The following is a 24,245-nucleotide window of genomic DNA, read 5'->3' as shown; positions in this document are numbered from 1 at the left end:
AAATTCGCCCATATTTTTGTAATATAAGTTCTTAAGTAGCGAGTTGCTTTGAAAAAAATATTTTACTTGATAAAAACTGTCGCTAAAAGTCGAAAATAACATTAAACATATCTTGCAACATATACTACGATTTGTAAAATATGATTTATCATAAATAAGCGGACAATATTAAAGTCTATAGCATTATATGCGAAAAAAAGGCGAATTTAATGTGGTTGATAACGTGAAATGAATTATTACAGGGTCGAGATATAATCGTCAAATAACAGATAAAAATTGAAGTTGCTATATTTGCGATGGTTGAAATAGTAAAAAAGCATGTCTGCAGAGCATTTTATTTTTCAGCAATTTAGTCGAGTTTGCTGGATAGGAATTCGCCGAGCGTAACGAATTACGTGATTTTTCAGGGACGGCACGACTAGCGATACGAGTGAAAGCGGAACACGCATGCATGTTAACGTGCAAAGAAGTGTCACAAGTGAAATCCCTCTCCACGTCCGCGTCAGCTCGGATCGTTTCGGCGATTGCTATATTTCCTTCGAATACAGCAATTTGAATCGTTCGATATACCGTGCGTATATACCAAAGGTTCCGGAATATCCAATTATTTCAGAAAGTATTGATTTATTGGAAAAATGTTTCAGATAAAAGTTGGAAGATTCAAAGAGGGCCAATAGACGATCTTATTGTATTGTAGGTCTAAAGGTCCATGTCGGGCCCAGGAGCTTTTGGTACGCACGGTATAAATATTTCACTGAATTAGCATTAGTTACATTTGATGATCAAAAAATAATTGCTTTTAATTGCTTGGTTTAAATTTAGGAAAATTATTAACAACTTGAAGTTTAGTATTAAACATTTTTAGCACTCTTTTTTCCCAGTTACGATACAATTATAGGACACGCTGTAGAATAGTTCTGAATAGGAAATATATCATCTTTCATTATATTCTTCATAAAGAAACGGCAATTTCCAAATGGCTTTTTGAAAAAATTTAATACACGCTCTGATTTCTGATTTCATCTAAATCTAAACTATAAAATATACAGCGAGTCATATTGAAAGTTTTACGATATGAATAGACCTTCACAGCAATATGTATATTGAGACTTGAATCACTTGAAAGAAAAGTTGATTAAAATTGAAAAGATAAATGTATGCAAAATATGAAACAAAAATTCAGTAAGTATGTTATATTGATTCGTTACATTTCCTACGAAAGTTTAGCCAAGTTCATCCTTGTCATCCGCATAATCATCAAGTCAAGGTTTACGAAACAGACAACAAGGCACTTTAATCAAATGCAGCCGCTTATCGCACGCGAGCCAAACGATGTGGAGACTCGTGCTGGGGCCAATGACCACTTCTCGATCAGCTGAGACTGGGTCGCGTGTAAATCGTGAAGCAACGGGAGGCGCCTTCTCCCTGCCATTGCCAATTCATTTCTCAGCGGAACGCAACCGGCAAAACTGCGAAGTCGGCCGCTACGACTTCAACATTGACCTCGGTTCTTATAGTTGACTGGCCTTACTCTCATTGTCGTCAATTTTTTATTCGTGGGTTATCCTGCGACAATACACAAACTTTGGATTGCGTAAGTTTCAATGTAAATAGACGCAAATTTGTTATACTTATATCCCAATCCTTCTAATAATTTAAATAATTTCGTTTAATAATTGAAATAAATATAAATTCGTCATTCATAAAATCTTTGTTATTTTTCCTAATTTAATTTGTGTATCGTCTAAGCGCGCCGAGATTTGATTTACATATAACTTTATATATTACACAAATTTTATTTTGGTTTTGTAATTCTCACTGATACTCTCGAATGTAGATCATCTCGGTGAAGAGGAGATTGAAGTGAAGAAGAGATCGAAAATATACCAAATCGTGGCCGGCGAAGGGAACTGTACCTTGCGGTTACGTTTAAATGCCGGGTAAGAAACTCGTTTCGTTGCCGGTCTACTGACACACTGACGCGATGTCGTTTCGCATCGCACGGAACCTTAACTTTCCTTGAGTTCGTAAAGTTGCGCTTTTGAGAGAAACGCTCGAGGGCTCTGTATTTCGCGGAATAGAAAACGACGTCGCGCTGCCGTAGGAATGACACGATGCGAAACGAAACGATGTCTCGCCCTACCGCGCACGAGAAAATTAATTTTTTAACATCTCTGAAGAAATATGCGGATGCATATTATGTCCTGGAAAATATTATGACCGACGTGGAACTTCCTCTAGATATGAATTTCACGGAGCGACGTACGTTTACCTCATATTGTATAACCGGATGCAACAAACTTATACTAACACACGCATTAATAAGTGTATAGTTAAATAAAAAAAAATATCCACACCAACTACAGATTTTTAAATGAGTTTTAAATAAAAAGGGAAGAATTTCTGGAGGATAACTGCTCATTGAATTTATAATAAATTTTGATTATTTCTTTTTATCGTAATAATTTTAAAATATTAGATTATGTACAATTTGTTAAATATTTTTATAGATTTTTGAAACAAAAGCGTTGGGTTCAGATTTGATCTCCAAGTAGCTAAAAATTGGATATGGAGTTACTAGTAATTTTGTCTACTCGATTGCAAATTGCAGTATCATTTGCACCGCGTTATGCTCTAACGTCTCAATCAACTTAATTCTCTATTTTTTTTGATCGCCTTGAACGGGACGTGGCGAACGTGTTAAGTAGGACTGCAGTCTGTATAAACGGAGTCACGGCGGAAGAAATATCACGCCACCGTCGCTGCTTGCTAATGCAACCAAGTGCATTAGAAACGTGCAGTTTGTCAAGCATCGACGTGCAACCGTAGCGACTCGTCTCGCTTGCGCAACCCATTAGCACACACACATACGTTGAAACACGTACATCACCTGACTATACTTAACTCCTCGCTAGCCGCCTCATCGCTGAAGCAATCGCAAGAAAAGATATAAGCGAGTCACCGCACGTCATAAAAATGGCGCATTTACGCATAACGCAATTCACTGTTCTCTGGACATATTCGTTTCGTATATGTTTGCATCAGCTGCAAGGCCACATGACTTCCTGAAGAACATTCTAGTTAGTATATTATAATTCGCCGAATGAAAACAATTTCGACGACTGGATAACTTATGCAACAGGAAAGCCAAACCAAGTCAATTCTCATTTGTATAAATGCATGCGAAACTTAATTAAATATTAAATACACCAATTGGATTATTAAATAGATTACAATCTACATAAATAACGTAAATTATTCGTAATGCGTGAAATATAACATACATTAAAAAAAAAATTGGAAAATCTGTTATCTTATATTATCTAAAATAGCTTTCAATTTGGCGCATATATAGCATCAGTTCTTTTTATATATATAAAAAGTCGCCAGAATTATTTATATATTTTGATGACGCGACTTGAGTGACGTGAAAATAAAGGTAATTATTGATGCAATAGGACTTAAATATAACACCTGACATTTTTTACGACCTAATATATATTTATACAAGAATATTTATGAGAGCTATTTACATAACTAGTTTGACATCACGCATCTATAATTTTTTGGTTAAAAGTAAAAAAAAATTCTTTAATAAACTGTGACAGATCAAACCAATCGACACAAATTTTCATATATAAAATTAATTAACGCAATAAGTCGTATAGTTTTTTATCTGCAAATATATTTAAATATTAAATTTAATACCAATTATTATATTTTTTTAAATTTATACTTCGTCTTTTTTAATTGACTAATTCGATATATCACATTTTGAAATTATTATAAATCTCTCGTGAAGTAAAATTTAATTTATAAAAAAGTAGGTATTTCAATTTAATTAATTGAGCTATTGGAAATTAATTGGAGCATTAAATAAATAAAATTTCACTCTGCAAGTAATAGTTTTTATATTAGGTATACATTATGTATGTGGAATTTATATTTTTACGCTTAAATGTCAATATTAAGCTTAAAAAATTTTGAAAAATATCATGATATGTAATAATTTTATAATAAAATGTTCAGAAATTGATAATAAAAATAATAAAAGTATTTTTCCTAAATCGTTATTAAAATTTACAGTACGTAGCCATGGTATATTTTGCGAAAATCGCAAGATTTTATTTTGTATTAGCTGAACGCGCGCATTTTCCATTTCAATCCGCAAAGGGCTCATTAGAAAGATCTCAGATAAGCGACGCGCGACGGTGCCGTCGACGACTCCTCAAAGAAAGATTTCTGATTCCACGGGACAATCTGACGCGGCAGAAACATTGACAAAGGATTTTGTTACACGGCGATACCTCCTCTCGTTTTCTTGCCGTATCCTTCTTACCTGGCTTTGCCGTGACTCGACGGGTTTCATATATATATATATATATTACGTAACTTCCCGCGTGCCTGCAATGCACATAAGGAAGTCAAGGATGTTTGAAAGTGTGTTCGTTATTGTATTCTCCTCCCTCGGAATTCCACGCACAATTCTCATCTGCAGAGCTTTCCGCCTCGCCTGCGACACCTGTTATCGATTATTTCGAATCGATGCACCGAGCTACTACATTACTGACGTTTCAATTTATGCCTAATGAAGATTCTTATCCAGATTGAATGTTGCGGAAAGTTATACAGATCCAAAACTGTCATGCTTTTCATTATTTATAATCTTTTTATATTGCTTATAAATGTTAAAAGTATCAACTTTTAACAAATATTGGAGCATTTCTTATCATGTTTGGATGAAATTTTCTATATTAAGCATCTCAATTTCTTTTTCTGCTTCATTACTTTTCTTGATTTTTATAACGTCTTACCAATAACTACCTCATCAAAAGAACTGCACGATAGCCATGCCTAGTTTTATTAGTCGAAGATACTCGCGTTGCTGCAACCCAATATCGCTTGCGTTGATGTACACAACGCTATCATTTTTCAACGTGGAGTTTGTTATTGTGAGACGTGTGTGCTTACGTTAGATGAGGTATTCGCGATATTGACGAAAGAAAACTGATTTAGTCACGGCGAAACTGCTATTTTATTTTATCCAAGCACTGAAAATTTTAATATAAATATTGGATATAATTTTTTCAATCATAAGTAATTCATTGGTCGATCTATCATAATAATATCTATTATTTTTCTGATAAAAAATTGTTAGAACCTCTTGAAAAAATAGCTGGATATTAGATATTAACACCGGATACTCTAAATATTAAGACTAGATCGCAAACGGACCATATAGTTTATGCAATTTTAGAATTTACTTTTGACATTCATACGGACGATACCAAGAAGTACTTGGTAAGAATATCAGAAACATTTTTTCGAGTCAGAGTTTCAAAATGTCGGAGCTATGCTCGACGAATGAAGCACATACGAAGCAGCAGCCAGCGAATCACTTGGAAAAGTCACGTCGACACACTACCATCTTATTTGGGTAACGGATATGCCCGTCGCATCTTGATTAGCACCTTGCGAAATGCGTTAAATATTTTTACCTTGCGGACGTGTAACGGACATGCGATAAGAATACTTATACGCAGCAGTATTCTTCCTTTCGCGACTCTGTCCACGCGAAAAAAGCCGAAGACGAATTTAGCGGGCTACGCAAAAAAATAGGAGGATCATTAGTTCAATGCAAAACCGTTGAAACCGGTAATGATGCGCGGATGACCCGTTTGCATTGATTATTCAGAGATATGTGTGCATAGACAAGCTTACGAAAAATCGTCTACGTATATACGTCACTTGACATATCGATAGCGATGAATTCGCGTGAGTTGTCGAACAAACAGCTGAGGTCGAGCTGCACGTCTGCTTGTCTTTGCGAAACAATCGATAGTCGATAGCGAAATTGCATTTGACTCTCTACCTTGTCTCACACATGGCAAAGCTACTTTTCTACGAGTACTTCTGATTGTTCGTTTCCATTTCAGGTACTCAGAAATAAAGTATAGTACAAGACATACAATGCTATTAAAATAGTTCAATTTATGATGGTGGGCTATATGAAAGTATTTCTTTCTGAAGCACAAAAGCTCTTTGATTATACTTTCGCTTGTTTTTAAAATGTTGATAATGTTCAATGGGTACATATACATGTTTTGTGTTATGAGAAATTCAAAATGTATTAATATAGCAAAGATTGAAATGAAAGATTCATTGCTGTACAGAGCAGTTGTCGAGTTACGATATATTGTATCCCGTTTCGCATTGTACACAAAACTTCATGCGATTTCAATTTCTCAGTCCTTTGACTGACTAAGCGGCATTATAGGACATAATTATAATTTGCGACTGTTTCAAGGATGCTTGCATGTTTGTAATATCAATGCTTTAAGAACTAGGACAATAATGTCGTTTGACTTGGAAATCAAAGAAAGGAAATATTATACCGCAAAATGTAGGTTACGTCGTTACGAAACCGGAGTACGTATATCCTTTCTATCATTTTTTGTGTGTGTTAATATACTTAAGCGTGACTTTCAAGAGGATAGTTTGAATGTAAAAAAGAATTTTACGCTTCTTATCTCGCGCATACATTACGCGTACAATTATATTCCATTATATGGACTGGTAATTCCCGTAAATGGAAATTGTAGATACTATCGAGGTCAAACGTCAAAAAATGGCAAGTGGGTTATACGACGTGCTTGAAAGGCGAATGATTAAACTTTTACGTGCTATTTTTCGCGCTCATATATCGCGGTGTATGTGGAAAGCAGCGTGAATTCCTTGGACGATAGCGCACGAATAACGTGTCGACAAATCACCGTAAATTATCTTCATCGCCGGGCAAGTCGTAAAGCGCTTCTGCTCGTGCAAAATCTATTGTCGAGTAAACGCGCTCGACGAGAACGCCCACGTGTCTCAAAACTGCGAAAAATGGAAACTGCCTGAAGAATAAAATGCCCTGTTCCTCGTGACGCACGCTTGATGCTTGACGTTAAAATCATTACGTGTGATTTATGAATCCTGAAAACGTCTAACCGATCCAAAAATTGATCAAATCCTTCTTTTGTAAGTCCGTTTTTTAACTTGCCAATACATTGGCAAATTAATATCCGTAACTTGAAGCAAGAATTATATTGTAGTTTGGAAAAATGGATAATTAGCAGATAGAACAAATTAATAACGAGACACATATTGTTTACTTCACATAAATCAGAAGTGTAAATAATACGTATAGTGTTCCAAGCACACTCGCTCCAAACTAATGACACAAAAGAGCAAAACAAAATGTAATCCGAGACGTAATCTGATATTAAGCAGTTATTAAAGGTGGTACAGAAGATAAATGTACATGTCGAAATATGATTTGCCAAATTAAACATCACTACGTTGTAAGATTTAAAAACTATATTACTTGGCACAAAAAATTTATATACTTCATAAAGTCACAAATAATTGCGAATAATTGCATCGAGGTATTACACTTAGATGTTACATTTTGGTTTTCCTATGTCAAGTTTCAAGATTTGGTTTATGGATCAAATTGTGAAATTACTGTACCTAAGTATTGAAATAATGCGTATTATTTCGATAGATAATCAAAAGTTAAGCATGAGCACGCGAATATGTGCATGTAGTCGATCAAGTCTAGTGAACGTGACCTTCTGATCGTATTATGCGCGCGAAATCTATGGAATGAGTAACCTCGTTTTAGCCGCGACGCGATCAGTAATGCAGCCGCTTTGCAATAATTGCTTTATGAGAATGTTGTAAACACACTTTCGCTCTTGCCAAACCCACGACCGCATTGTTCTAAGCACTTCTGTTAATATATCCCCATGACTGTCTAACAATGTTACTGTCTTTAAAAAAATTAAAAACAATGAAAAAATTTGTAATCACTAATTTTCCGCCATTAATCAAATAATTAGTATTTGTAGAAATTTGTGTCAAAATTTCAAAAGTTCAAAGTTATCATCGAAGCAAAGAAAATTTAATCTTATGTAGAATGTTTAGTTTATCTCAACAGATTGATAACAGATTTTTGGATTATTTTTAAATCGATTTTTTCTAATGTTCTTGGCTATCTATATGCTATTACTCAGCTTACTTTCTCTCTCTCTCTACATCTCTCCCCCCTCTCTCTCTCATTTATTAAACTTATTTATTAAACAGTAATTGAAATTAAGTTTGTAGCAATAATGAATAATTATTTGTCTAAAACTGAAAAATAAAAAAAAAAGTACGGAGTTTAGCTTCTCTTTTACGTTTATTATTACATAGATTGGACAATTGATTTATGCAAAAAAAATATGGTCGTATTACACATGGGTACGGGCCATATGTAGTACGAGCTATTAAAGGGTTCAAATGTCAGCGATGAATGTTGCCAGTTACGATCAGCCGAAAATAGTCTGCGAGAGAGGATCCCTTCGGACGTCTTGGGGAGTCGCGGATATTGACTGGCGGCGCACTGACATGCACGTACACGTCCAATGCAGAGTCGGGGGATACCTTTATTTTATTAATAGTGATGGCTCAAGCGCGCGCGCGGTACACGCAACGCGGTCATGTATATTTATGCAGGTACGTACGTACTTATTCATTTTCCTCGACGGTTCACAAATCGCTTCTGATTATTCATAACGTCACCGACTTTGACGGACCGCCGGTGTCACCTTCCGAGCCTCATCGTTCCCGAGCCGATAAATTGATTTTTCGTCAGCGCATTTCGAACGAATTATCATCGCAAACGAAAGCGGTCATTGCCGCTTTTCTGCGGATAATTATTATCGAAGGAGGAAGCGACTCGAGATAAACGATTATTACATTCCCGCGGACTTGTCACATGGGCTTGTCGGGTTGCATTAACTATGCATGAACTTCGCGTGAGATGTTGCTTATGCTAAACATGTTTACATACCTGTTATCGTAATAACTATTTTATCACGATACTGACAAGATATTGAAAACATTAGTTGTACCTATAGATAATTCGCCGCTTATCCTAGATTAGTCGATAACCCTGTATACATATACGCATTCTAAAAAGAAATTCATCTAAAAATATACCTATCTTCAAGTTAAAATTTAAAATTTATTTAGGATCTAGACGACAGTATCTCTTTTTCTGTCCTATGTAAATCAATATATGATAACGACGTACCATCGGAACAAAAAAAGATAAAAGGTAGATAATCTAAGCGATACTAGAGGTATAGCTATCGATAAAATGAATTCTTTCTTTACAAGTGACACGAATCTATGTATTCGAAAACTTTCCATTTCAAAATAAGTAAAAGATATATTATGCAAGAAGATAACGTATTTTGCTATACATATATATCTTCCTGCTCATGGAAGCACGTCGGGGTACTTCGATTTAAATGTAATTTAAATACAAAGGTTAAGTAAGAAGCTTGTGCTTTGATCAATGTTTCACAAGCCTCTTTCACAATATGAATTCCTCACAGTGTATCTTTACACGGTTACACCTACTTGGCACGATCCTTACAAGGTTATTATTATATAGATTAGAGGGGAGCCATTGTTTAAACATTCTAATATTCCCTTCTGCGTATCTCGACATGTGCAGAATGTTTCAACAATGGCCATAGATACGCGGTATACTTGAATTTTAATAATGTCCGAGGCTACCCATTGTCCGGAGCTATACCCCGTTCCCCTATACAACGTAGATCACGTGTTTAAATTAATTATAAAAATTCGGAGCATGTAGTCATGTTCGAGAAAATCTTACAAAAACAAACCCCCCCCCCCACACAAATCCTTTTTTATCTAATCAGAGAATGAATTTGTCTACGAGGATAGAACCACATTCATATATGACTGAAATAAATCAAGTTAAAAATTTCCGTTTTTAAATTCAAATAATAAGTATATCATTTTAACATCATAATTATTCTTAAGTTAATATTTCATATTCTTTTTGCTTGTTTATTACATTTACGCTGAAAGTATCTTTCTCGTTCTGAATTCGATGCATTATATTCAACGTAAATACAAGTTATTTTCAATTGAATTTGAAGTTCCATCTGTAATTCTGGTTACATATATTTTGAGTTATATTTGCATAAGCCGAAACTCATTTACCGAATATGAACGTCATACAAATGACGTTATATTGTTACGGATTTAAAGAGTTCAGTAAATATGTTTGGTATTAAAGTACAAAATATCGAGGCCTCTGGCCTCGTGCAGATGACAAAGAAGCGGCTCTGTCACAATTGCTCTCGTGACTAATCCTACAGAACAATTATTCCGCGCAGATCTAACTGTGTTATCTGGGATATTGATAAGTCAGTACCTGGAACGGAATAAGGTGCGGTTTGCGGCTGTGGCGCCCAATAAGCCTGGCTGATAGCGGGATAATGAGATTTGGGAGGACCGATGTTGGTACCGGTGCCATACCGGTGTTTCTGGCTCTTCATCGCCATCACGTATCACTTCCGGTTTCTTCGTCGTCGAAGAGTTTCCACCTCGCCGACGTTCCTTCACTCTCCGGATACACCGTCAGACTATCGTCATGACACAACCAAGTTTTCCACTCCTTAGATCCCACGATTTTTCATACACGCCGCGGTAATCGCGGTCAGTTCGACCAATAATAAAATTCAACTTATTTTCGCGACACGAAAGAATGCAAGGACATTACGCTGCATTGGTCGGTATCGAAATCCTCGCGGTTTCCGGATCAAATCGAAAGACACGAATGCGAGACCGAAAACGCAACACGTGCTTGTCTCTCTTTGATGCGTATCCGTCTTCGGTAATTGCTTCTTCTGAGCTACCGATCATTACTGGATCATATTATGTAACCGACTACCATCCGGAAGTTATGCAATCCCGATATACACGATAATCAAGATAACAATAACCGAGAGTAACAATAGTAGACGCTATATAGATGATGCATCAGCGCCTGCGGTTCGAAATCGGAGCATCACATTTTATTCACTTTAACGAGCACTAGCTACGACGATTCTTGACGGAACAGGTGACTTTGCTATCACAGAAGGTACTACTATGCGCGATTGCAACAATAAGCGACGACACAATAACGGCGAAGTAATAGTCAAGAATAACGATGATGTATAAATTCCGAACGGCAGTCGGAGTCGCTCGATGAAGACCTCACTGTGTCATCTTCACGTCGCACGAGCTATAATTCATTGTGACACGACCTGGTCCCAGTGGTACCTCTCGTATCGCGATGGGCATCCACTCGCCGACAGTTGCTCGCGGACGACGGCGGCCTCGCGCCGGCGGAAATTCTCTCGCTGGCACTCGAAAATAGCCGCACCGCCTTTCCCGGAAGGCTCTTTCCGCGCTCTCTCGTGCTCCTTTATTATTAATAACGTAATACCGCCGTGCATACCGCGCCGTATTCGCGTACGTACACACGCGTAGCGCGCCTTTTGTGCCTCACCGAGAGACCGCTCGCCGAGAGGCGACGTCGCAACTGTGCGGTGTGTGCGCGCGCGTCGGTCACACGTGGCTGCACCGCGTGTATACGGATCCCCCCCCCCCCTCACCACTACCACCTCGCGTCACCCCCTGCGTATCGACTACTTCGCCGCGTGTGTTCAACCCCTCGCGGTGACGATTCGCGCGACCCTCCGCGACCTTTGCGCGCGACCGGGTTCTCTCCGCGAGGAAAACGGAAACACCGTTACACCGAGCGGCCGCGTCCGTCGTGTCGTCTCTCGGTCGGTCCGCGCGGTCCGTGCACTCTTGCTCGTCGTCGTCGACTCGCCGACTCCGCCGACTCGGCGCACTCAACAAGTGAGAGAACCGGCGATGCCGACTCTTGAGGTACGGCCTCGCACACCGCCGCCGCTCGTCACCTCCACGCCGCCGCCGCCGCCGCCGCTGCCGCGCGGCGTGCACTCGTGACTCCTACCTATTCGCTCGCCGCGAACACTCCCTCGGAGCTCCTCGTGGTGTTTTCATTCTAGCTCGTAGCCGCCTCCTCCTGCGTGTATATGTGAGTACGGTTGCACGAGCGCTGTCGCTGATCCCCTTCTGCCTCCCACGCGTCTGGCAACGACTTCGAAAGTGCGCGTGTTCTTCTCTCTCTCTCTCTCTCTCTCTCTCTCTCTCTCTCTCTCTCTCTCTCTCTCTCTCTCTCTCTCTCTCTCTCTCTCGCGCGCGCGCGCTTGTATACATCTTAGTCAGACCTGTCGAACTACTGAGCGCCGAGTCAGCTTATGTGTGTTTACGGACGATGATCAATAATTCCTGATCTATTGGTCCCTAATTGATATTCCCATAATGTTCAGTTTATATTTGTTTTGATATTTGTGCCAGATGTTTATCGACGAGACTTTCCTGCTTATTGTGAATACTGTTTTGATAATTAATTGGACATTTGGTTGACAGCAGTTTGACAGCAACAATAAACTTAATCAATTTTTTCGGACGCTCTATTACTTTTATTACCATACTGTATTATCATCAATTATCTACGCTTGATTATTTTACTCTAAGCCCCGACATCGATCCTCGACATGTTATTTTACATATTTCAAGTTTATCATTTAATATTTAAGTAATTAATTCACCGCTGATGAAGACTGACGAGTAAAGTCGAAACATTCGGTTATTTATAACGTTCAATCATTTTTTCGTTATTGAATAAATTAATATTTAACATTTAAGTTTATTATATGCTATGCTCATCCTTCGTCTATGAAATTGCTTACAACGGTAATTTGTTTTTGATCTCTGCTTTCTTATCTGTTCAGAATCTTGGTTTGATACCGAAGCATCGCTTCGGCACAGGTTTGCTTGATGAATATTGCAATGATATCGATCTACTATTCATTTAAACGTTCTCACTTAACGTTTTGGACAGCGGCTTTGTATCTGTCTGATATCAGTTCCATAGTCGTTTCATTTCTGTCTGTTCTATATACGACTGAGGTCACCGATCGCTATAGGGTTTCGATATTAGATTTGCATTCGATTTGATACCAATTCGTTAACTAGGCAGCCACACAGTAGTATCGCGCAGTCGATCCTCGCTTGGTAACTCGGAATTTCCTTGGAACGCACCGGATATCCGCTTTGTATGTTTCATTTGGGTATCTGTTCATAGTGATTCAGCGAACCCAATCTATCTCGCTCTCGCTCTCTTTCTCCCTCCCTTTGTCGCAATTCATGCACCGTTTCGTTCCCTTCCGAAGCGCAGCACGCGATTTTCGCAAATGGCAAGCAAAATGAGTAAAGGCTAGCCAGGCGATCACAGTGTGACGTATATACACGCGTGACTATCTTTGGTGTAACGATTTCAAAGTTACACAGAATAGATTGTGGAGAGAGGAACTTAATTAACGTTAATCCAACTCCGTGATTGCGCGCTTATTAAACTTTTTGTTCTGGTTTTTTAAGTTAAAATCACAAAGACATGAGTAAATACGTTAAAAAAAATTTCTCATTATTTTCTGCCAAGTATAAAAATTTATATAATATTTACGTAATATTAATTTATATTAATTTTAATATCACATTAGTTTACATTAATAATAAATATAATAATATAAAATTGCCTAAATTAATAAAACGTCATTTGATTCGAGTAGGTGTCACATCAGTTATTCATCAGGATTGCGAAGTAGAGATTGACAGTAGCCTTATAACTGAATTTTTCAACGGTATCAAAACACGAAAATTTTTTTAATCGAGAAGGAGCGAGTTCTTTGTATCGGCCTTCGACCCATTCCCTGAAACGAATAACAATTCGACCTCGGTAAAGACACGACCGCAAATTTACGATGCGCTCTGTCGTGATGCATCGCAACGAGGCAGAGAAACGCAGCGTCGCGGCTCGCGTGCCCGAAACAATAGTCACGAGAGCTAGAGAGTGCGAGAGCAGCGGCGCGTGCGTTCCGCACGTACGCGTACGCGATGGAAATCACGAGTCAGCCAGACGCGGAAACGCGAGAGCTCTCGCCCAACGACGAAAATGACGAGTTCGTGATCGGGATCGCCGAAGGAGCGTCGTACTTGAGGTATCGCGAAACGTCCCCGGGGAGCACGCGCCGATAATTCGTCCATTCGCAGATGCGTCGACGCGATGCACGTCGAACGACCGTATAGCCACACGTTCTATCGGTTCACCGCCGATCGAGTTGCGTGACTCGTCGGCGGTCCTCGCGTAATCCATCAAAGTCCTTGGACGCGACAACTCTGATTATCCGGCACGATCACCCGGTCGTGCGATCTGTTCACCGCTAACACGATCGTGCATGGTTCTAATACGAGATAAATTCATGCGCAAAATGAAGCCAATATATGTTGCAACGTTTGCGAGCAGGCCATTGGCGCATCGCATGAGCAAGTCCATAGTTGATAATGATCGATAGATTTCAAGATAACGTGGACTATAATTTTGGAAAATTAACACAGTTAGTAGAATGACTCTAAAGGTTATAAGCAAATACAATAATTTATGTAGAAACAAGTTCTACGACAAGTCCACTCATCTAATTGTAAGTGCCTATAGGTGATAACAACGCTATTTACATATCATTCTATTTGAATGCGACGTTTTAAGAATGGAAATGTGGTAAAGATATTGCCTGCATGTACATGTACACACATGGTTAAAAAAAATAGATAATATTTTCAAAATTTAATACTCTGCAAATGAAAGAAGTTCAAGAAATAAGAGCCGCTCTCCGATTTTTGTCTCTTTAAAATAATTTGATTCCGCTATAAGAGATATTATCAAGTTTTTAAATTCCGGAAGACATTTTGTATATATGTAAAGTATAATTTAATGATAATAAAGATAATCTCAATTTAATTTGTTAAATAGTAGCTGAAATATATTACCGAACGCAGAACAATCCTAATTGAGCTGAACATTACGAGCGTTAACGAGGTGTACGGAGAATACGACGCTCGAGTGTCTAATCACTCTTATTCGCGAGAACGCTATACGGTCCAACAGTCGCCAAACTTTGATTGCTCACGAACACTGTCGATTATCGTGAGTAATCCCTCGGGGTATTTATTTGTTGCCCGTGGCGGCCGGATAGTCGCTTTGTTGCCGAAGGAAGTTGCACCGTCGTCGAACCCGACGGAACTTTTCCCGAAACTAGCGGAAAACCTAAATTCCGCTCCGCTCCGCTCCGGTAACGAAATAGTTTCTCTCGCCGCCTGTTGGATCATGTTTGGAGTTCACGACCGAAGCCAAAAACCCGCAGACTGACTTTTACCAAATATTTGCCAAACCCGTTCGCGCATTCCGCATACATACAGAAATAAATAAATAAGCCCTCGTTCGAAATATGCATAACTTTTGTCGCAAAATATTATTTACAAAATACTTCGTAAAACGGCATTTTAAAAATTAGAAACCACAATATTTTGGAAAAAGAAAAAAATAATTATCTGAAGTTAGAGATAATTTGTGTGCATGTGAATTGTATAGACAAATAGTTTTATCGTTCAATCTTGATTTTGCCATCATGCAGGTAATCATTTTTATCGGCTTCCGATTTTTTAACGGTTGTATTAAAATGTGATTTGCGTCTCGTCTTGTGCAACGCAATTCTTAAGGCATATCTCGTGCCAAATATGCGTCATCGTTACCACGGCGTTTGCAAACAAAGCGAACATGTATGTTGTATGCGTGCAACATAAACAATTGGCTAAACATTGGGGCCAGACGATGCACACTGTTTTTCTTGGTTTTATGCAAAAACACCGATAAATTGTGTAACGGGAACGTAACCCTGTTTTTAGACGCCACAATATTCCGTAAATTAGTTTCAATTCGCGTTATTTCTGCGCCAGTTCGCAAACTTAACGCACGTGTAAATTCTGTCAAAACTCGTCCAAAACTTTCATGCAGCTATGGATTTGCATTGCTGGTCGCGCTAAAATCAAAAGTCGGTTAACCGAACTCTCCATTCTCGATGCGGCAATGTATCTATCCTAATGCGTGCTGTGTGTTTCAGGAAAAGAGAAAACAACTAAATTCAAACCAAAAATAATATGTTTTACCATTTTACAACAGACGGAATAACGAATCAGTTTTTTTTTTAAACTTAATATCTAGATTCTATAGAGAATATGTAGATAAGAGAGAAAGTAGAAAAAATTATATTAATTACACACACACACACACACACACACACACACACACACACACACACACACACACACACGCACCACGCACGCACGCACGCACGCACGCGCGCGCGCACGCACACACACACACACACACACACACACACACACACACACACACACACACACACACACACACACACACACACACACACACACACACACACACACACACTAACTGGAATAAATAAATAAATTAAAATGTGAATAAATAAGTAAAAAAAATATAGATAAGAATACAATTACATATAAAATAGTTGTGTATAAGACACTATTTTCAAAATAAAAATACAAATAAGGAGGCTTATAAAATGCTATTTCTAGATTAAATAGTAAATTTAGATGATTTTAATGCATATTATTATCTCCGTAAATTTTGAAGATACAAAAAATATACATATATGTATATATAGTCATTTAAATCAGAAAAATTTTTTAATTTTTCTTAAACATAAATTTTTTCTGTTCCATTAAAAAATTTATTCCTAGTTTTATTCCATATATTATTGTCGGCGTTTTCAATTATCAATTAATAAATAATATCATATTATCCAGCTTGTTGCAAATTGAGAATAGTATGTGTTATACACTCAATTTTTTTTCACTGTGATGAGAATATCTTATATATATGTTGAACTAAAAATAGTGGATACGTCGCAATATTCTTTACATACGAATATTTCTAGAGGCGACGAGCGTTGAACGATATAACTATACCGATCCACGAGTGCCACGAGGTCATCGTTGCCATCGACGTTTCATGGATATTTGTGGGCTGCCTCCCTTGAACGACACGATGATGCATTATTTATACGCGCCCGCATATACCACCGTCGTCGTGGTCGTCGTGCTCGTCGTCGTTAACCTGGCACATAATCGATGAGAATCCTCGCGTGCATTGGCGCGTATGCAAGCAACCACGTGTGCCGCCGACATTTGGAGAAATCTCCTTTGAATTTCTGACGCAGACTTCCTGCGATTCTATCGATCTCGGCTTCCGTCGTTGCAGACGAATATACATATGTGAGATCGTCCCAAGAAGAATCGAACGCTCGTTGGTATTCCGTTTTATTTATCGCGAGATTACGCGACATTATTTTTTAAAAATAAAATAAAAATCTTTTAACGATTTTGATAACTTAAAAAACGATACAACTAGAGCTGATCTAAATCTATAACCTTTCTTTTTTTATTATTAAAATATATGCATGCATAACTCGTGTGTTGGTTGGACTATAGATTTAAATTTTAGATTTTTTTTTAGATTATATAGAATAAAGTCAATTCTTTCCAAAGTATAAAAATAATGTGTCGCAAAAAGTCTTAATGTGTTCTGCATTCGAGATAAAAAATATTGAATTATACATATATGTATATCATTTGAAATATATATTTAAGTATATGTCAGATATATCAGATATAATATTTAAATTTAAATATTGAAAATCGAGCGCGATATTAGTGATATAAATAAACATTTTTTAAACTTGCATATTTATAATTTGCAACTTAACATAAATGACTTATTCAAATAACAGAAAGTAAATTTTTCCAAGATATCTTCCAAGATATATTCGGTTCAATATGTTTCAATAATAAATAAACTGTATCTGCAAGATTTGCACATATCAAAGATTAATCTTTGATCGCAATAATTATTGCGATCATCAAAAATTTAAATAAACGGTAATGCCGTTTCCCAGTAATATATTATAAAATCGCTAAATCTTCTTACATTTATACATTTCATTGTAAATGCATTCTTTATTTCCGTTTGCACATCGTATTTCTGGGCTTGCAACAAATCCTTATTTTGTCGCATCAAATGGCTCATAGAGACGCAAATATCGTAAGCTATGGCAATCGATGCGCGAAATGTCGGCGTTTTGACACCAAACAGTATTGGTCGGTGCAATTGCTGCATCTAATTCCCGCTCCGCCCCGCGCGCTGAAATGCCAGCGATTTGTGTTTACATACACGTCGGAGTCAATAGCAATGGCAAATACTATATCTAATATACGTCTATGTATACTTTCTACCTCGTTTCACATTAAACCAATTCCATGACGGTCGTGATATAAACGATACCATTGGGACTTGCCGACATGAATATTAACTTCGGCGATTAATTTCTTGTAAATAGGTCGCATGTCCGCGCGACTAGAGACCATTATACAGTCAAACGGGTACCATCGCTTATTTGAGCTCCAATTATAAGTGCATACGTAAAAACATTTTTGTCACTGATAATACCTTTCTTATATATAATATTATAAGAAAGTTATTCGATTCATATTGAACTTAACATGTTGCTATTTTTTTTGAAGAGTTAACATCTTTTTGATTTCTTGTGTCTTTTAAAATACGTTCATTTTCCCATAGATCTTGGCGATACGTATTTCCTCATTGGCTCAAAGAAGATGGAAGACGGTGATGTAATACGTAATCCGTAACCACAGCGTTACGCGGGAACACGCGTCACGGTAACGAATGCAGTTCCTTCTACGCTTTGTACTTGGCAGCGTTTCACAGTCGTTGAGCCGCGATAAACAGAGGCGTAGACGAGTGTTGGGTTACCGGGATTCCTACCGTGTTACTCGCGTCGCTATTTCCTCCTGGCAACACCTGCTTCATTAAGTCCTCCATCTCCAGCATTCTCATCGGTTAACGAAATCCCGGAATCGAGAGATCGTCATTTCGTGCCCGGATTTATGGTCGCTCGATAAAGGAAGATTACGGCTTCGGGCAAGTTTCATGTCGTCGTCGGTCTTCGAAAGGTCGTTAAGGGAAGCTCAAGGGAAACATTGGAATAGCTATTCTGAAGAATAGATTACGCCATGTTTCTCTCTAGACTCGACAAAGATCGCGAGCTTTTATGTTGGTGTAGATTTAATGAAACTAAAAAGACAGAAACCTCGTAAAAGAGATCCAAAGAGTTATGTTTATAAATTTTAAGAATCGTTAACCCTATTAAATTTAAAAAAACTAGAACTTCAAACATCTTGAAAAAAATATTAAAATTCGATAAATAAATATCAAAAAGATTGAAACATATTGATCAAAGAAATCTATAATCTTTTAAATCAAGATATTTACATTAAATTAATTTTTTTGTTATATATACTACCATCGCCAGACGCGCACTATTTAGCGTTTTAATATTATATTATTCCTATATAATATTATATACTATTACATTACACCAGGCTTATCTAACCGCCAGAAGTGAGGGAGTCACCGATCCCACTTTTACTGCTTCAGATTTTCCCCAGATTATCACGTTTTTCCTTAACAGCCGATGTAACTAATGTAGCTTGATGACGCACGATTATGTATTGTAAATGTTTTTATTTACGCTTTATAAAGTGGGAGTGCCGAGTCCGAGGGAGAAAGAGCCACGCGAGTGGCTCGCAGGTTAGACAGGCCTGCATTACACTATTAAGCCCTTGACACGAAACTATAATCAAAATATGCGATGACAGATGCTCACGAAGCAAGCGCAGTGAGAGAACCAAATCAGCATCACGAAAAAGCTTCAATAAGGTACACTCTTTTAAGAGTGGAAATTAAACAAATTTAAAAATTGAAAGACGTTAAAAGATTAAAAAATTCACGGATGTATCCAAGCATGTACCTAAAAATTCAAAGATTTTAAGATCTAAAAATTTACTTTAAAAATTAAAGTATATGTTAATATACGTTGATTAACACGATGTTACTTGACGTTCAAGATTAACCCTGTCACCACACACATATATACATGGTTGAAAGGATAATGTCGTTCTTACTAACTGTATAAAGTTGAGAAGTTTATAGCAAACGATGCAAAGAAATTTTTTAAGTATACTCTAATTTCATCATCGTTATCCTTTGCGTCTTCTCTGTTTTATGTCACATCAACAGAAGTATGTGAGGTATGTGAGGTAAATGTACAAAGTATGAAACAAAGTCATAAATCTTATAATAAGACTTATAAACTTTAATTGTGGATGTAAAATTATTTTAATTTGTCTTCCAGTTACTTTGTAGCCATATTGTATTGCCAATATTCGTATTCGTAAGAATAATAGCTAATGAAACTCTCATTCGAATGTGTATTAAAGTTATTAGTTCTAAAACTCTTACGCGCATTACGAGTGCAAATTTTACAAGCAGCATCGCGGAATTATATATCAAGAGTATTATTTATCAGATGAGATTTATGTTGATTATTTTTGAGATTCTATATTTCCACAGTGAAGTATTTTCGCAGCACATTAAATGCCAGCTTTGTTAAAATAAATAATAATTCCAAAATGAATATTACGCCGTTAATGCTATGCGCAGTCAATATCCACTGTTTAAATGGTCGATCATTGTCGAGAGAACATATATATCCGTCAAGTATAATAAATAAAATCGGTTAATGCTCTTTAGTCAGAAGAGGATTGCGACCGATTACGAGAAATAAAGCTGGTTTGTATGCATTTATTGTATCGGGAAAGATTATTATGTGAAATGAATTTTACATATGCGAAATAATTTGTAACGATTGATGAAAGCCTGTCTCTGACTAAATCGCGATGTAACATATGCACATGCCGTGCATTAATTCTTATACAAATAAATATATTTGTTCTCATTCTTTTGTTGGAGACTACTTGTAGCAAAATAAATATATTGTTGCAAAATATTGTTTAATATATAACATGGATGTATATGTTCTGTACACAATGAATCTCAATAGGTACAGGTACTATATTTGAATACTTGTTTTTTGACAGACAAATGGTTAAAAATCCATTTTCTGAACTTTATTTTACTTCAATTTACGCAAAATATATGTATATTCTTGATCATAAATTAGTTTTGTGTACATATGTATATGTGTGCGGATATAGTTCATCTTACGTTCCGAAACTTTCAAAACATAGCGTAATTTATTAGCAACGTGTAACATGTTTGTCATTCGCTGGACGGCGTACATGGATCTCGTGGTTAGTAATATTTAGTGTCCCGATGAGAGACGATTTTATTATGCAGCAGGCGTTAAACGCGCAGACTGTAATATAACGCGAACGTTGGGAGTGTTAGTAGACATGGCGATATATAAGTGATTGGCCCGGTTCCAGTCGACTTGCATAGCTCCTCCCTATTTCCTAGGCATCTGTTTTTCTTACGCAGTAGTCACTTGCGAGGCTAGTACGCACATACCCCTTTTGCGAATACATGTCGCATACAATAGAGGCACACCCAATCATTGGTGCATATGGGGAAATTTAATTATCAGTGTCGCTTTTGGTCTTCTCGAGCAGATTGAGAGTTTGCACTAGTAATTGCTGTATTCCATAACTATGGTCCAATTAATTATCACACAATAAGTTCTCAGATCCCTTAAATTCTGTTACGTGTATCTGCATATCTATGTACATATATAAAACACAAGTGTCCTGACTGACTCACTGACTTCAACGCCCAGCCTAAATTCCTAAACCTTGAAACATGAAATTCAGGGAGTATATTCCTTATTCCAGAGGGTAAAAAATGGTAAAATGTTTTCACAGGTTCTTCAATATCTCTTAGGCTCGATGAGATATGAACTTAGTTTTTGATTTAAAGTAGTTACATATACATATATCGTAGCGAAGCACGGGTATCAAGCTAGTGTGTAATAAATCTAATAGAATGTGAGTATTTGAAACGGGGCATCTTTTGAGGCATATGCCAAAAATATTTTCGGTATATTTTGCATTTGTTAAAACATTTACTCCGGAGTATAAACCAGTGACGGGGTTGACATCCACGTACTGTCACTGCAGTATACACATTGGATGTACGGGCGCAACAAAAATAATCTAATGCTCGGACGATCAGAAATACCACAAAAAAATCGTTGTCGCGTGATAAACCGTGGTCTGTTTTTATCAGCAGCGGCGATATTTGTGTATTCGAATTCGCGCTCTCCATTTTTACGCGCGCGGGATTCTGCCGGCGCGACGCGTCGAGTCATTACGGCGATCCGCGCGACGTTATGGCAACGCCAAAATATTTCTCCGTGTGCGCGGAACGAATGCCAAACGCATATCCGAATCATAAATGCGTGGACACGCATTGTCGGTCCGCAATAGGTCACGCCATTGCATACAACTGCCGCTTTTAATCGTCTGGTCGGATTACCGGTTATACGGATTCAACATGGTTCCCGATGTGCACACGCATCGTCAACCGCATTTGCTGCATATTATCTCGAAAGACATGACCTGCTAAATTTATCATTACAGTTTCGGCACTTAAATATCTAGCGTTTAACATTGGATTATATAAGAGTAGCCTATATATGTATATACATGCCGAATGATCCCTATCAACCGTAAATATTTCGATAAATTTGGAATTTTTTAAATGCAGGAAAGACGCATTTATATAGCTTTCAATATTAATTAATAATGAATATTTAATATGAATTTTAAAATATTTTGTAATGTGTATGAAGAAAGCATTCGTTTACATATAAAGAAAATATGTTAAAGTAGAAAAATATATATCAAATCATATAAAATTATCTTTCTGCGAAATTTAATTTTTCTGACACATTATTCAGAGATTATTCATCAAACAGAAAATGATGACAGTAGGAATGATATACGATTTTAAAGATACATTTTAAGATTTTGAAAGTAATATGTATACTTTAACATATATTATGACTATAAGTTGGCAAATCTACTTAATGCAAAGTGTAGATGACTCTTGTAGAATGTTTTACTCGTTAAAGTTGCAGTTTACATCAGAATTAAATATTCCAAATTTAATCGCACTTAGGCACATTCTAAGTACCTAACTTTTAGATATGTGCCTGCTAATCTCGCAAAGTATACAACACCGTGCATAAACTTCGATTCGAAGTCGCGGTTTAAGCTTACCAAAGTGGATTCTATTTACTCGGTGATCCTCGTGATCTACTTTCCAGCACTTCGCGCGCTTGCTTTATGCATATTCAAGAGTCCAAATAGAGTCTCGTTAGCGCCAGATCAGTGGCCGCTGTGCGTACCGCTCTACCGAAGCGTCCAGGAAACTTCAAAGCGGTCGACGTAACTGGTAAAACTGTACGAAGGACCTCGAGCAACAGCCAAACAATGAGAAAATACTGCACCAAAGAAACTTTTAGCCGTATACTATTAATTGTTATATCGTTCCGTAGCAATCTATGAACACGTGTATATACAGATCTACAGAATGAGAATTATAAATAGTTTTTTTTACGAATAATTACAAACAGTAACGCAACTCTTTTGTTTTTGTTATAAAACAATTTAATTTTCATATGTCGAATCGAATAAAACCTTGGTTTTTTTTATATAAATCGGAACAATGCTTAGCACAAAAAAAAAAGGTAGAGGACGACATGTGCTCTCTTGCATATTAATAATATATACAATAAAAAATAAAAGTGTATCCCAGGAAAAATTTTTTTCTTACACATCTAATTCTATACATAAAATATGTCCATGCATTTTTTCTTTTCCTGTTTATATATACAAACAAATAATAATAAAAATTAAAAAATAATTAAAAGAATAATTTTGCATTGTTTTCTTTACACAAAATTTGAGAAAATGTATCGTATTCATGGAAGAGTTTTATTACAATATTCTCTCAAGGCATATATATAAAAAAATTATTCATAAATCAGTATTTGAGATTTTGTTAAACTTTTATAAATATTTATAACTTATTTTATATATGAAATATCATATCATTTGATACTGATATTAAGCTATTTCATATGCATTTATGTTTTCACTTATTAATTTAATTATAAATCCGCTAGATTCTTAAACACAAAATATTGTTCGGTATTGATTATAATTAAATGCGTCATATATTTATGTTCGCTTTTAATAAAACATTAATATTAACGTTTAATTACTATTATGGAAACCTAAGTTTATAACTTTAAACTAAATTATATTAAATATAATCTCATATATATAGATAATTCAATTTCAGTAATAAATAATATTACAATTTTTAAGTAATATATTTATATCATCTTTCCTCCTTTTTTTTTGTCAAAGATAGAATATTTTAATTTTTGATCTTTATATATATGCTCAACAAAAATAAATTTTCTAGTAAATATTAATAATAT

At 36.7% G+C, this 24,245-nt stretch overlaps 1 protein-coding gene and 1 long non-coding RNA gene across 26 annotated transcripts in view; one reads left to right on the top strand and one right to left on the bottom strand.

The window, feature by feature from the left end:
• LOC143895616 (CUGBP Elav-like family member 1-A) overlaps positions 1-24,245 on the bottom strand; it is a 553,022-nt gene that overhangs the window by 37,187 nt on the left and 491,590 nt on the right. The gene's annotated exons all lie outside the window — the stretch shown is intronic.
• Positions 11,336-23,546, top strand: LOC143895627 (uncharacterized). Its single transcript, XR_013256380.1, has 3 exons — positions 11,336-11,959; positions 16,800-17,167; positions 18,497-23,546. It is a non-coding gene; the product is annotated as an uncharacterized LOC143895627 (long non-coding RNA).

The sequence above is a fragment of the Temnothorax americanus genome, unplaced genomic scaffold (genome assembly GCF_048541705.1).
Source record: "Temnothorax americanus isolate GAGA-0224 unplaced genomic scaffold, ASM4854170v1 Scaffold16, whole genome shotgun sequence".
NCBI lineage: Eukaryota > Metazoa > Arthropoda > Insecta > Hymenoptera > Formicidae > Temnothorax > Temnothorax americanus.
Note: the sequence above shows the minus strand (reverse complement) of the source record. Positions and strands in the feature narration are given on the sequence as shown.